At 47.0% G+C, this 11,430-nt stretch overlaps 1 protein-coding gene across 1 annotated transcript in view; it reads left to right on the top strand.

Annotated features, from left to right (window-relative positions):
- The first annotated feature begins 852 nt into the window (after window positions 1-852).
- VILL (villin like) overlaps window positions 853-11,430 on the top strand; it is a 59,245-nt gene continuing 48,667 nt past the window's right edge. The window contains exon 1 of the mRNA XM_081163561.1: window positions 853-1,011. The gene's annotated coding sequence lies outside the window, so the exon portion shown is untranslated. The remainder of the gene's footprint in view (window positions 1,012-11,430) is intronic.

Here is an 11,430-nt window from a genome sequence, read left to right as displayed (position 1 = left end):
GCACGCCAGGCACTCCTGTCTTCCACTGCCTCCCGCAGTTTGGTCAAACTCATGCTGGTAGCTTCGAGAACACTGTCCAACCATCTCGTCCTCTGTCATCCCCTTCTCCTTGTGCCCCCCCAATAATATTTATTGAATTTCATACAAACACATAAGTTCAACAAAACAAAAATAAGAAAAACAATAAGAAAAGAAAAGAAAAAGAGATAACATATTACAAAGTTCACAGATAATACCCAAAAATAACACCACATACACAAGTACAATAGAACTTAATTAATCAGTTAAACTCCAACTTCATAAACATATTACTTGACTTCCTCAAATCTTTTCCATCTGAATTTCCTTGTAATTGGATGTAGCAGTTTCCAATATCATCATTCTCTTAAAAAAAACAATATTCAGGTTATAATCAAATTTCCTAACTTTTCTTATCATTCTATTTCTCATTTATTTATTTAATCCTAGGCCTAATTGGTTCTTTCAAGTAATTACAAATCTTTAATATTAGAATATTTATTCAAATAGTCTTTGAATTTCTTCCACTCTTCTTGATATTCCTCTTCTTTCTGGTCTCGGATTCTCCCAGTGAGAGCAGCCAGCTCCATAAAATCCATCATCTTCATCTGCCACTCTTCTACCTTTGTTAATTCTTGTGTCAGAGAGAGAGAGGGGGGTATGCCTAACTGTTTTGCCCAGTCGAGAGAGCAGCAATAGCCTTGGTTTCATTTGCTTGCTCTGTGGAGTGCTGAAACTTTCCGTCGAAAGCTGTTCCTGGCTGCAGACTGCTGCTCCGCCGATTCTCATGCGAGAGGATGGGTGTGACTCGCTGGGAGGCTGGCCTCCAGCGCCGTGCTTAAATACACTATTGAATTACCTTCCTCTTTGCCATGCCCCCTTCTGCCAGAGGGAGCCCAGGAGGAGAGCGAGTGTGTCAGGAGCCGGCGATCTGCTCAGTGGTGCATTTGGGGTGGCAAGAAAAAAAAAGGAGGAGAGACTCTGGATAAGAAGGTAAGTGGAATCTCCAGAATTTCTTTGGCAAGGGGCAGAGCTGCGTGAGTTTGTGGACCTGTTTGGCAGCCCGTTTGCAGACAAAGCGTAGTTAAAAGTCGCCTACGATTGCCCCCTTTGGAAGAAATGGGGCCTGTTTTAAAGTCCCTGCTGAGGACAGGATGACACAGAAACTCACAAAGTGACTTTAGAAGCAAACCGGTTTATTTGGATCGAATCCAATCCAAGGGAGAAAGGGCTACTTCTTCCCAAGTGTTTGATTTGAAGGCAGCATTTAGATCTGTGCTTTCCCACTGCATTTATCGGGGTTGCCATGTTTCCTCGCCGCAGGGCTCCTATGCTTCTAAGAGTAGCGTGCTGTCAGGCCGAAATACGAGAGGTGCGGCCTGGGACCTTTCCCAGCGTGGCAGGGTGTGTGTGTAGATTTCTTCTTCCCGTGGTGTCGCTAATAAAAGGGGGAAGGGGTCAACTGAATCCCATTCGGAAATATTTGCAGAAATTACTGTTTTTATTACACCATTGGAAATCGCTGTTCTATGGCCTTTTGCTGGGTGGTAGAGGAAAACCTTTTCCAAACCGAATACATACATAACATATTTCCAAGACAATAGCTGGCTTTTTCTTCCAGCGCAGTCTAATTGCTTTGACTTTCACACAACAAGTAATTATCTCTGTTTTGTTCAGCGTCGGTGACTCATCTGACTTGCGGCAGGAGCTGGGTTTAATTTAAAAGTTGTTCTGTGCACTTCTTGTTTCAGCAGGCAGGAAGGGGGAAGAAGAGATTGTCTAGATTTTCTCAATTGATAAAGGATTCCTGTAGCCCAAGCAACAGATCAGCGAAATATCACAGCTTGCCTTGTGTCCATTTTAAAAAAATAATGAAATAATTTGGCTGCATACACACAAATACAAGGACCCCTGTCGCCTGGTTTTTCTACAATGCTTCCTCTTCCCTCATGCGCCCTATTAATTTGAGATGCAAAGCAGCCCCAAGAAGACCTGGAATTTTATGTGACGGTTTACTTCAGAGTAACACTGGATGGTATCTTAGAAGGGGCGCTGGGCTATATTTTTAAGGCACTGCTAGCCGAGAGCGCAAACTGTTTAATGTAGAAAAGAGGAAGTTGAGTGTATTTATTTCCGAACGTGGGAAACTTTGCTAAAGATAATATTGACAAAAGGTGCAATTGAACTTATTTTTCCACGTAGTAACAAAGGCAGAATTGGGCAGGGAATCAGTTGCAGACTGCTGGGGGGCAGGCAATATTTGTTAAGCTGTTGCCCTTCCAGTGCCACTGAATTCCTGGCCAAAATGGCGACCATACATCCATATGCAGTGTTGGGCCTGAGAGCCACACTCATTCTTAGCCAAGCTTCCAGGGGCCTCATCTCTGCCACACCCAGGTAAGCAGCAGGGATGCTGGTGTCAGGTTGACAGCTACACAGCATTGCCTCACCTTGTCAGTCACTCCTGCGAAACTCTGATGGGGAAACCAATCCATTGCACTCTCTCTATGCATTCTCTCTCTCTCTCTCTCTATCTCTCTATCTCTCTCTCTCATTTTGCCTGCCTCCTCCCTAGACCATCTTCATAATATTTCTGGAAGCATTTAAAGTGCTTAAGGGTGTTGTTCTTTTAAAATGAATTTTGTTATAATTTGGGCCAGTTCCAGTGCCTAAGGGGTCCAGTATGATGGCTCTGACAAGAGTGCCGGTGACTGTTGCAGAACCAAAAAGCACTTCCTACTACAGCCAAGTAGGAATTTCATAGAATTGTAGAGTTGGAGGGGGCCGCAAGGGTCATCTAGTCCAACCCCCCTGCAACACAGGAATTTCAGCTAAAGCATTCCTGACAGATGGACATCTAACCTCTGCTTTAAAAAACCCACCAGGAAGGAGGGCCCACCACCTGTTGAGGGAGTCCGTTCCGCTGTTGAACAGCTCTTACTGTCAGAAATTTCTTCCTGAGGTTTAGCTGTAATCTCCTTTCTTGTTACTTCAGGCCATTGGTTTGGATCCTACCTTCTGGAGTGGGAGAAAGCATTGATGATGATGATGATGATGATGATGATGATGATGATGATGATGATAGTAATAATAATTTATTATTTATACCCTGCCCATCTGGCTGGGTCTCCCCAGCCACCCTGGGTGGCTTCCAACAAAGTATTAAAATACAGTGGTCGGTTAAACATTAAAAGCTTCCCTAAACAGGGCTGCCTTCAGATGTCTTCTAAAAGTCTGGTAGTTGTTCTTCTCTTTGACATCTGGTGGGAGGGCGTTCCACAGGGCGGGCGCCACTACCAAGAAGGCCCTCTGCCTGGTTCCCTGTATCTTGGCTTCTTGCAGGGAGGGAACTGCCAGAAGGCCCTCGGCGCTGGGTCTCAGTATCCGGGCAGAATGATGGGAGTGGAGACACTCCTTCAAGTATACTGGGCCAAGGCCATTTAGGGCTTTAAAGGTCAGCACCAACATTTTGAATTGTGCTCGGAAACGTACTGGGAGCCAACGGGAGAAGACATTTCTCTCAGAGAACGCCTGAGAAATTTATTTGCAGACTTTCCCCTGAATATTCTCCATTTCTCTCCACCCCTTCACAACATCCTGGAACATTGTGGAGGATTTGAAATGGGGGCAACACAAGTTGTTGTTGTTGCTGCTGTGTGAGAGAGAAAGAGAGAGAGAGAGAGAGAGAGAGAGAGAGAGAGAGAGAGAGAGAGAGAGAGAGACTGTGGAAGTTCTTGCCACTGTTGATGTGAAGCCCCGTTTCTGAGAATTTCCCCTCTTCTGGAGAAATTTGGTGAAATTGTTCCTCACCACCAGCATCCCTTCTAGTTCCTCTGCCCTCAAGTTGGAGGGTGAGATTTCAAGAAGCCATTGGCACAGAGCTCCCTCTTCCAGCACATGGCCTGCAACACAACCTCCTCCTTTTTCAATAGCAGAATCAGGCTGATTTTTGCTCCGATAAGCCCCAGGGGAGAGAAGTAATTCGCAGGGCCTGTTCTATCCCGTTCCTGCTGGTTCTAGGCAAAGCGAGGTGGACTCCCCTGCCCGCCACAGCTCAAACAAGTGAGCCCTTCTCCTCCCTCTCTTTCTCTGCCTCGCTCCCTCCCTCCCATGACATTCCTCCCCAAGGACTTGGTGGCAACGGTTGCTAAAGCCTTCCCAGGCGGCTGTGTGGAGACGTCTGCAGGTTTCAGAGCAGAGGTGATCCTTTTGCTTCCAGGCTGATTCCTCAAGGAGAAGAAGGGCGGGAGGCATTGCCATGGAAGACAACAGCAGTTTCCAACAGTTGGGAAAACTCTGGCAGCAAGTGATGAGAAAGGCAATCTGATGTTGCAGAAATTCAACACATTTAAGCATAGGAGCCCCTTAAAAATGAATCTAGCAGCCCTACAAGGATACCTTGTTGTTGTTTAGTCATTTAGTTGTGTCCAACTCTTCGTGACCCCCTGGACCAGAGCATGCCAGGCACTCCTGTCTTCCACTGCCTCCCGCAGTTTGGTCAAACTCATCCTGGTAGCTTTGAGAACACTGTTCAACCATCTCGTCCTCTGTCGTCCCTTTCTCTTTGTGCCCTCCATCTTTCCCAACATCAGGGTCTTCTCCAGGGAGTCTTCTCTTCTCATGAGGTGGCCAAACTATTAGAGCCTCAGCTTCAGGATCTATCCTTCCAGTGAGCACTCAGGGCTGATTTCCTTAAGAATGGATCGGTTTGATCTTATTGCCGTCCATGGGACTCTCAAAGGACACCTTACTGGGCAGCAAACAAGTCATTTGTATTTTATTCTCTCTCTCTCTCTCTCTCTCTCTCTCTCTCTCTCTCTCTCTCTCTCTCCTCTCCTCTCCTCTCCTCTCCTCTCCTCTCCTCTCCTACACACACACACACACACACACACATGCATCCATCTCTGTCTTATTCCACCTTTCTCAACAGTTTGCAAACATATTTATTGCTTATTCATTTTTATAGAATCATAGAACTGTTGCAAGGGACTCCGAGAGTCATCTAGTCCAACCCTCTGCAATGCATTGGTGGTCCTCCAACCTCTGCTTTGAAACCTCCAAGGAAGGAGAGTCCACAACCGTCTGAGGGAAACGGTTCCACTATAGAACAGCTCTTACTATCAGAAAGTTCTTCCTGATATTTAATCGGAAACTCCTTTCTTGTAGCTTGAAACCATTAATTTGGATCCTGCCCTCCAGAGCAGGATAAAACATGCTTGCTCCTTCATCCATGTGACAGCCCTTTAAATATTTGAAGATGGTTGTCATATCACCTCTCAGTCTCCTCTTTTCCAGGCCAAACATACCCAGTTCCCTCGACTGTTCCTCATCAGGCTTGGTTTCCAGACCCTTGATCATCTCTGCACACTATCCATTTTGTCAACATCCTTCTTAAATTTTGGTGGCTAGAATTTTTTTGGTGTCTTTTATTCAAATTGGTTCTCAAAGTTGCATACAACTGGTGGTGGTAAAAGGAGTATATGTAGCAATTAATAATAATAAACACAGATAAACTCTCTGCAGCTCCTCCTCATCTGGCCAATGGCTAAGGGCACGCTGCTTATCTTCCGGGGAGGCAGGGGGTGTGACCTTCAGCCCCCTGAAAGATGGCAGAAGCCAACAGCGTTCTTCCCTCTAGTTCTACAGTTCCAGGGCAATTTGCAATTGTAGCTGAGCGCTCTTTATGGTCAGAAGCGGTGGAAGCAAGTTCACCGCAGCTGCTCCTTCTCTGGCCAAGCTGGTGTCCCACTTGTTGAGCTAGTCTTCCTAGGAGATAGAAGGTGCAATCAGGCCGTTGGATGAGGCCACGATGTTCGGCTTTCTGCCCCCAAGGCAAAATGAAAGACAGCAAATCAAACAAACACCCACACCCTCAAATGAATAAAAGTGTGAAACGGTAAATCAAAAAGAAGGAGCTGGAAATCAAAAGGCCAGAGTGTGGAAGGGCATTTGTGACAAGGCAGAATCACAGTAGGCCTGCGGTGGCTACCCTAACTCCCACTGGGTTGCATCGTTGTGATTGTGGGTTCAAATTCCACCCTCCCCCAAACCAGGGAGTGAGGAACCTGTGGACCTATAAAATAAAAAAGAAGGGACATAATTAAAGGTGTCTTCAGAAGTGTCCAATATTGTGATGCAGCAGCCAAAGCCATAATTTCTGCCCCCTTTTCAGATCACAGAATTGTAGAATTGTAGATGTTCTACTGCAGTACCTTTTGTGCTTTGCTGACGTTGTTTTCCATCTTCAAAAGCTGGGGTGGGGTGGGGAAGCCAGGCACCTGCCTCACCTTAACATCGATACCAGGAAAGGTCCTAGAATAGATAATTGAACTGCGAACTCGTAGAAAAGAATGTTGCGATGACTAAGAGCCAGCAAGGGTTTCTCAAAAGCAAGTCATGCCAGACAAAGCTTATTTCTTATTTTGAGAGCGTTACAAGCTTGGTGGATCCGAGGAATGCTGTGGATGTAGTATGTCTTGATTTCAGTAAGGCTTTTGACAAAGTCATCTGTGATCTTCTTGCAGAGAAGCTGATATAATGTGGGCTAGACTATGTTCCTGTTAGGTGACTGACCAAACCCAAAGATGCTCATTTAATGGCTCCTTGTCATCCTGGGAAAAGTGACAAGTGGGGTGCCACAGGGTTCTGTCCAGTGTTGTTCAACATCTTTATAAATGAATTTCATGAAGGAATAGAGGAACTGCTCATAAATTTTGCAGATGACGCTAAACTGGGAGAGGTAACTAATATTACAGAAGAAAGAAAAGAGCATTCAGTAAGTCCTTAACTGATTGGAGAACTGGGCCCAAAGTAGTAAAATGAATTTCAGTTGGGACAGGTGTAAGGTTTGACAATTTGGCAGGAATAATCAGATGCACAGGGATGCGGGTGGCGCTGTGGGTTAAACCACAGAGCCTAGGGCTTGCCGATCAGAAGGTCGGTGGTTCGAATCCCCGTGACGGGGTGAGCTCCCGTTGCTCAGTCCCTGCTCCTGCCAACCTAGCAGTTCCAAAGCACGTCAAAGTGCAAGTAGATAAATAGATATCGCTCCGGTGGGAAGGTAAACGGCGTTTCTGTGCGCTGCTCTGGTTTGCCAGAAGTGGGTTAGTCATGCTGGCCACATGACCCGAAAGCTGTACGCCGGCTCCCTCGGCCAAAAAAGCGAGATGAGTGCCGCAACCCCAGAGTCGGTCATGACTGGACCTAATGGTCAGGGGTCCCTTTACCCTTTACTAATCAGATGCACAAATATAGGATTGTCGTAGTACTGCTCTATTCTACCTTGGTCAGGCCACACCTGGAATACTGTGTCCAGTTCTAGGCACCAAAATTTACGGACGTTGACAAGCTGGAACATGTGCAGAGGAGGGCGACCAAGATGATCAAGGGTCTGGAAACCAAGCCTAATGAAGAACGGTTGAGGGAATTGGCCTGGAAAAGAGGAGAGTGAGAGGAGATAGGATGGCCATCTTCACATATCTAAAGAGCTGTCACATGGATGATGGGGCAAGCATGTTTTGTCCTGCTCTGGAGGGTAGGATCCAAACCAATGGTTTCAAGCTACAAGAAAGGAGATTCTGACTAAATATCAGGAAGAACTTTCTGACAGTAAGAGCTGTTCAGTAGTGGAACGGTCTCCCTCAGGAGGTTGTGGACTCTCCTTCCTTGAAGGTTTCAAAGCAGAGTTTGGATGGCCACCTGTCATGGATACTTCAGCTGAGATTCCTGCATTCCAACTCTCCAATTTTATGATTCTTTGGTACTGCATGTTTCCATTTTAAGTACCGGGGAAACACAGGGAGCCATATAGGTCAGTCGCACCCACCTAGCATGGAATATGTTCACAGGAGAAAGTAATTCCGAGTTCCACCCTATAACTGGTTACATATTAATGTAGATCTTTTCAGTCGCTGCAGGAAGGTGGCGGCTTACTATAGCACGTCAACGATTGATGCCTGGGGTGTGTGCGATAGACTGTGTTGGTGTGACGGCGTCAAAGAAAAGGCGCCAAGGGATGTCTCTGTTCAGGTCATGGATAATTTTTGCCCAATAGCTGCACCAAAACCATGCCTTCCAATTTCTTGAAAGTTCTCTTCCCCAGCAAAGAGGGCTTCTGTTTTCCTTCCTTTTTCTCAAGCCATTTTGGAATTTATTTTCCGTTCTGGCGGCTGTGGGGTCACGCTGACCTTATGGCTTCAAAGTGTCTGAGGGTGATATGTGTGGTTTTCTTCTTCTTTCCACCGAACATTTCTCCAGCGCTTCTCAGCATCCCTGACTACTCATAATCCCTGAACTGGAAAAGCCTTGTGGCAGAATTTACCTCAGGGTGATTTACCCTGAGCTTAACTGAATAGTGGCAGAATTTACCTCAGGGTGTCTTTCCCTGAGCTTAACTGAATGGTTGAGAGCTGGGTTGGAAGGAAAGGGTCCGGCTACTAAGTACCTGAGGTTGGTACGTTGCCTGATTTTGGCCACATCGGCACTGTACACTTAAAACAGTTTTATACTACTTTGAACAGTCGTTCGCTTCTGCCAAACAATCCCGGAAACTGTAATTAGTTAAGGGTGATGAGAGTCGTACTGTTTTAGATGTATCATGCAGGTGAGACCTTTGGGGTTTTTTATGGCAAGTTCTTCTTTCTACCTTTTGAGAAAAGGGATGGGGAACCTCAGGGCCAAGTGTGGCCTTCCAGAACTTTCCATCTGGCCCTCAGAGCACTCTCCTCAGGCAAATCCCAACTCGGCTTCACACCTCCCTTGAGTGTGTTTTCCTGGCTTGAATGCCTCCTTGAACTCTAATAATGCCTCTTGCTCCCCTCAGTGGAGGACAGAGGCGGGTGTGTGGGTTCGTTTAGAAACTAGCCTACTGTACTGAGAAGAAATAGATATCCATTTTTGCCCCTAGCCTGCCTTCCACTGGCGTGTGGCCTGTGGTAAGCTGCCCAGTAGCGAATGCAGACCTCGGGGCTGAGAAAGGTTCCCCACTCCTGTTTATGAAATTAAAATGAACAGCTTCCAGGAGCGCAAGCCTGCCTGGATTCCTCAGGTGGCACCATGGTTTTCTTTGGAACTGGAGCTTGCTGGGAAGGCTGTCGAATGCAGTTTATCAAGAAATGATTTGCAGGCTCTAGCTCTTGTTTATTCACAGGCCCAGAACTGAACTGAAGGGTTCAACCAGCCTGCTTATATAGAGCTCCACTACGATGCAACAGTAATAACTTTCTGTAACTATCCAATCACTGAACGTCACTTTCAATTCCTTATTTGCATATGTGGACCTGAGTGGAAAACTATCTACAGTATCCCCCTGCTGGCCCAGGGTGAGAACTTCAGTACATAACAAGGGCAGTTGCCCTCAGGTCCTACATGTGGGCTTCACTTTGGCCACTGTTCTAGGCTATACGGAGCCCCCTTTGGCCTCATCCAGCTTCCAAGCCCTTGCTTCTCCACTTTCCTAAGCAGGATAGGGGCAAGAGGAGCTGCTTTGTTTACACAGCATTTCCCTGTTGCGTGTTTTCTGGAGGGCTCCGCTGTCCTGTTCTGTTTTCTCTTTCGATGCCAGAGGATGAGCGCTCGTCCCCACAGATTGTGGCGCTCCTCAGTTGGCAAGGCCGTGTACAATTCATCCCAATGTCTGCTGTGCTGTGGATCGGGAGACTGGGGCCGTAAACGTGTAGAAGAATGGATGGGGATGGGGGCTTGAACCCCACTCCCACAAAAGTTTGAGAAATAAGCATGTGAAGACAGGCTCCAGCGGATTGCACAGACGAGATCAATAGTGGGTCCATCGGTCAAGAAGGCAGTTTCTGCGCATGCTCTGCTTTCCTTTTAGGAAGCTGAGGGGGGGGGGTCTTGTTGTCTGGGCAGGCCAGGACCTCCATACACACTGCCCAGGCTTGCACCCCAAGGAGGTCACTAACACAGCAGTTTGACTTCACCCCCAGAGGTGCACTCCATTGTCTCTTGAGACAGACAGGTGCCAGCAACAGAGAATTTCTGCTTGGAAACTCAGCTGTTAAAAGCCCCAGTTAGTGAACCAGGTCTGAAGCCGGTTGAAATTTGTGACATTCTCACTTTCATTGATGCATAGGCAGCAGCCAGGCAGGGCTGGCCAGGGATTGTTTCATGGTGTTTTGGGCTTCCCTTTGTTTATGTCTAAATTCACCGCCCACAGGCACAGCTGAACCAAGGACAAGCAATTGACCTTCTAAGACACTGTGCTAGTCTTTTGGGGCTTATTCGACAGTTCTTTCTACTTGCTTCAGATCCCTACTCTGTAGCATACCAGGGCATCAGGCGCCAACCTTTTTGGACCAAAGGACACATTATGAATTTTGAGAGTGCTGTGGGCTCCAGTCACAAAATGGCTGCCATGGGGGGCATGACATAACACAAAATGGCTGCCATGAGGGCATGCGGTAACACAAGATTGCTGCTTCTCCTCACCCCACCTCTCCCTGGACAACCTCATGTCTTCCTGAGGGTGCCAGTGAAGACCTTTGTGAGTGCCACGGTGCCGACGGGCACTGGGTCGATGACTCCTGAAGCAAGTGTTGTTGAATTGAGCAGGCCTTGGCTCCAGAGCATTTTTGCAGGAGGGATTCATTTACATACCCCAAATGCAGTTTTAAAGGTAAAGGTAAAGGGACCCCTGACTGTTAGGTCCAGTCATGGCCGACTCTGGGGTTGCGGCGCTCATCTCACTTTATTGGCCGAGGGAGCCGGCGTACAGCTTCCGGGTCATGTGGCCAGCATGACTAAGCCACTTCTGGTGAACCAGAGCAGCGCACGGAAATGCCGCTTACCTTCCCGCCAGAGCAGGACATATTTATCTACTTGCACTTTCGAACTGCTAGGTTGGCAGGAGCAGGGACCGAGCAACGGGAGCTCACCCCGTCGTGGGGATTCAAACTGCCGACCTTCTGATCGGCAAGCCCTAGGCTTTGTGGTTTAACCCACAGCGCCAGTAAATGCAGCTTTGCACACTATTAAATTGCTCTGTTGTCCTGCTGCAACAAATCCACATGGGGAAGAGAAAAAAATGGCTTTTGTGGTGCGAGCGGCGAAATGAAAAAGTGAAAAGAAGAACAAATGATTAATGGAACAATGCACACACACCCTACAAGCAAAATCAGGACAAATGCTCATTGTCATATATACTCTCCCCATAAACAAATTAGAACAGATAAACACCAAACACAATCTAACCACCTCATAAGCTTTGTGCAAGCAAATCAGGAAGAATTCTCGATAAACAGGTTGCCTGCAGGAGTCCTGTGTTGATGATCCGGTTCTGAAAAAATCCAGAATGTGCATTTAAGGTTAACTGAGGGAGCAGCATAAGGTCATGGGGTCAAAGGCTGGTTTTTGTAGTGGGATCTGCTGGTAGCCTGGCTGGTTAAAGAATGATGG

Source organism: Podarcis bocagei (genome assembly GCF_964188305.1).
Source record: "Podarcis bocagei genome assembly, chromosome: 12".
Taxonomy (NCBI): Eukaryota; Metazoa; Chordata; class Lepidosauria; order Squamata; family Lacertidae; genus Podarcis; species Podarcis bocagei.
This window is presented reverse-complemented; position numbering and strand designations above follow the sequence as displayed.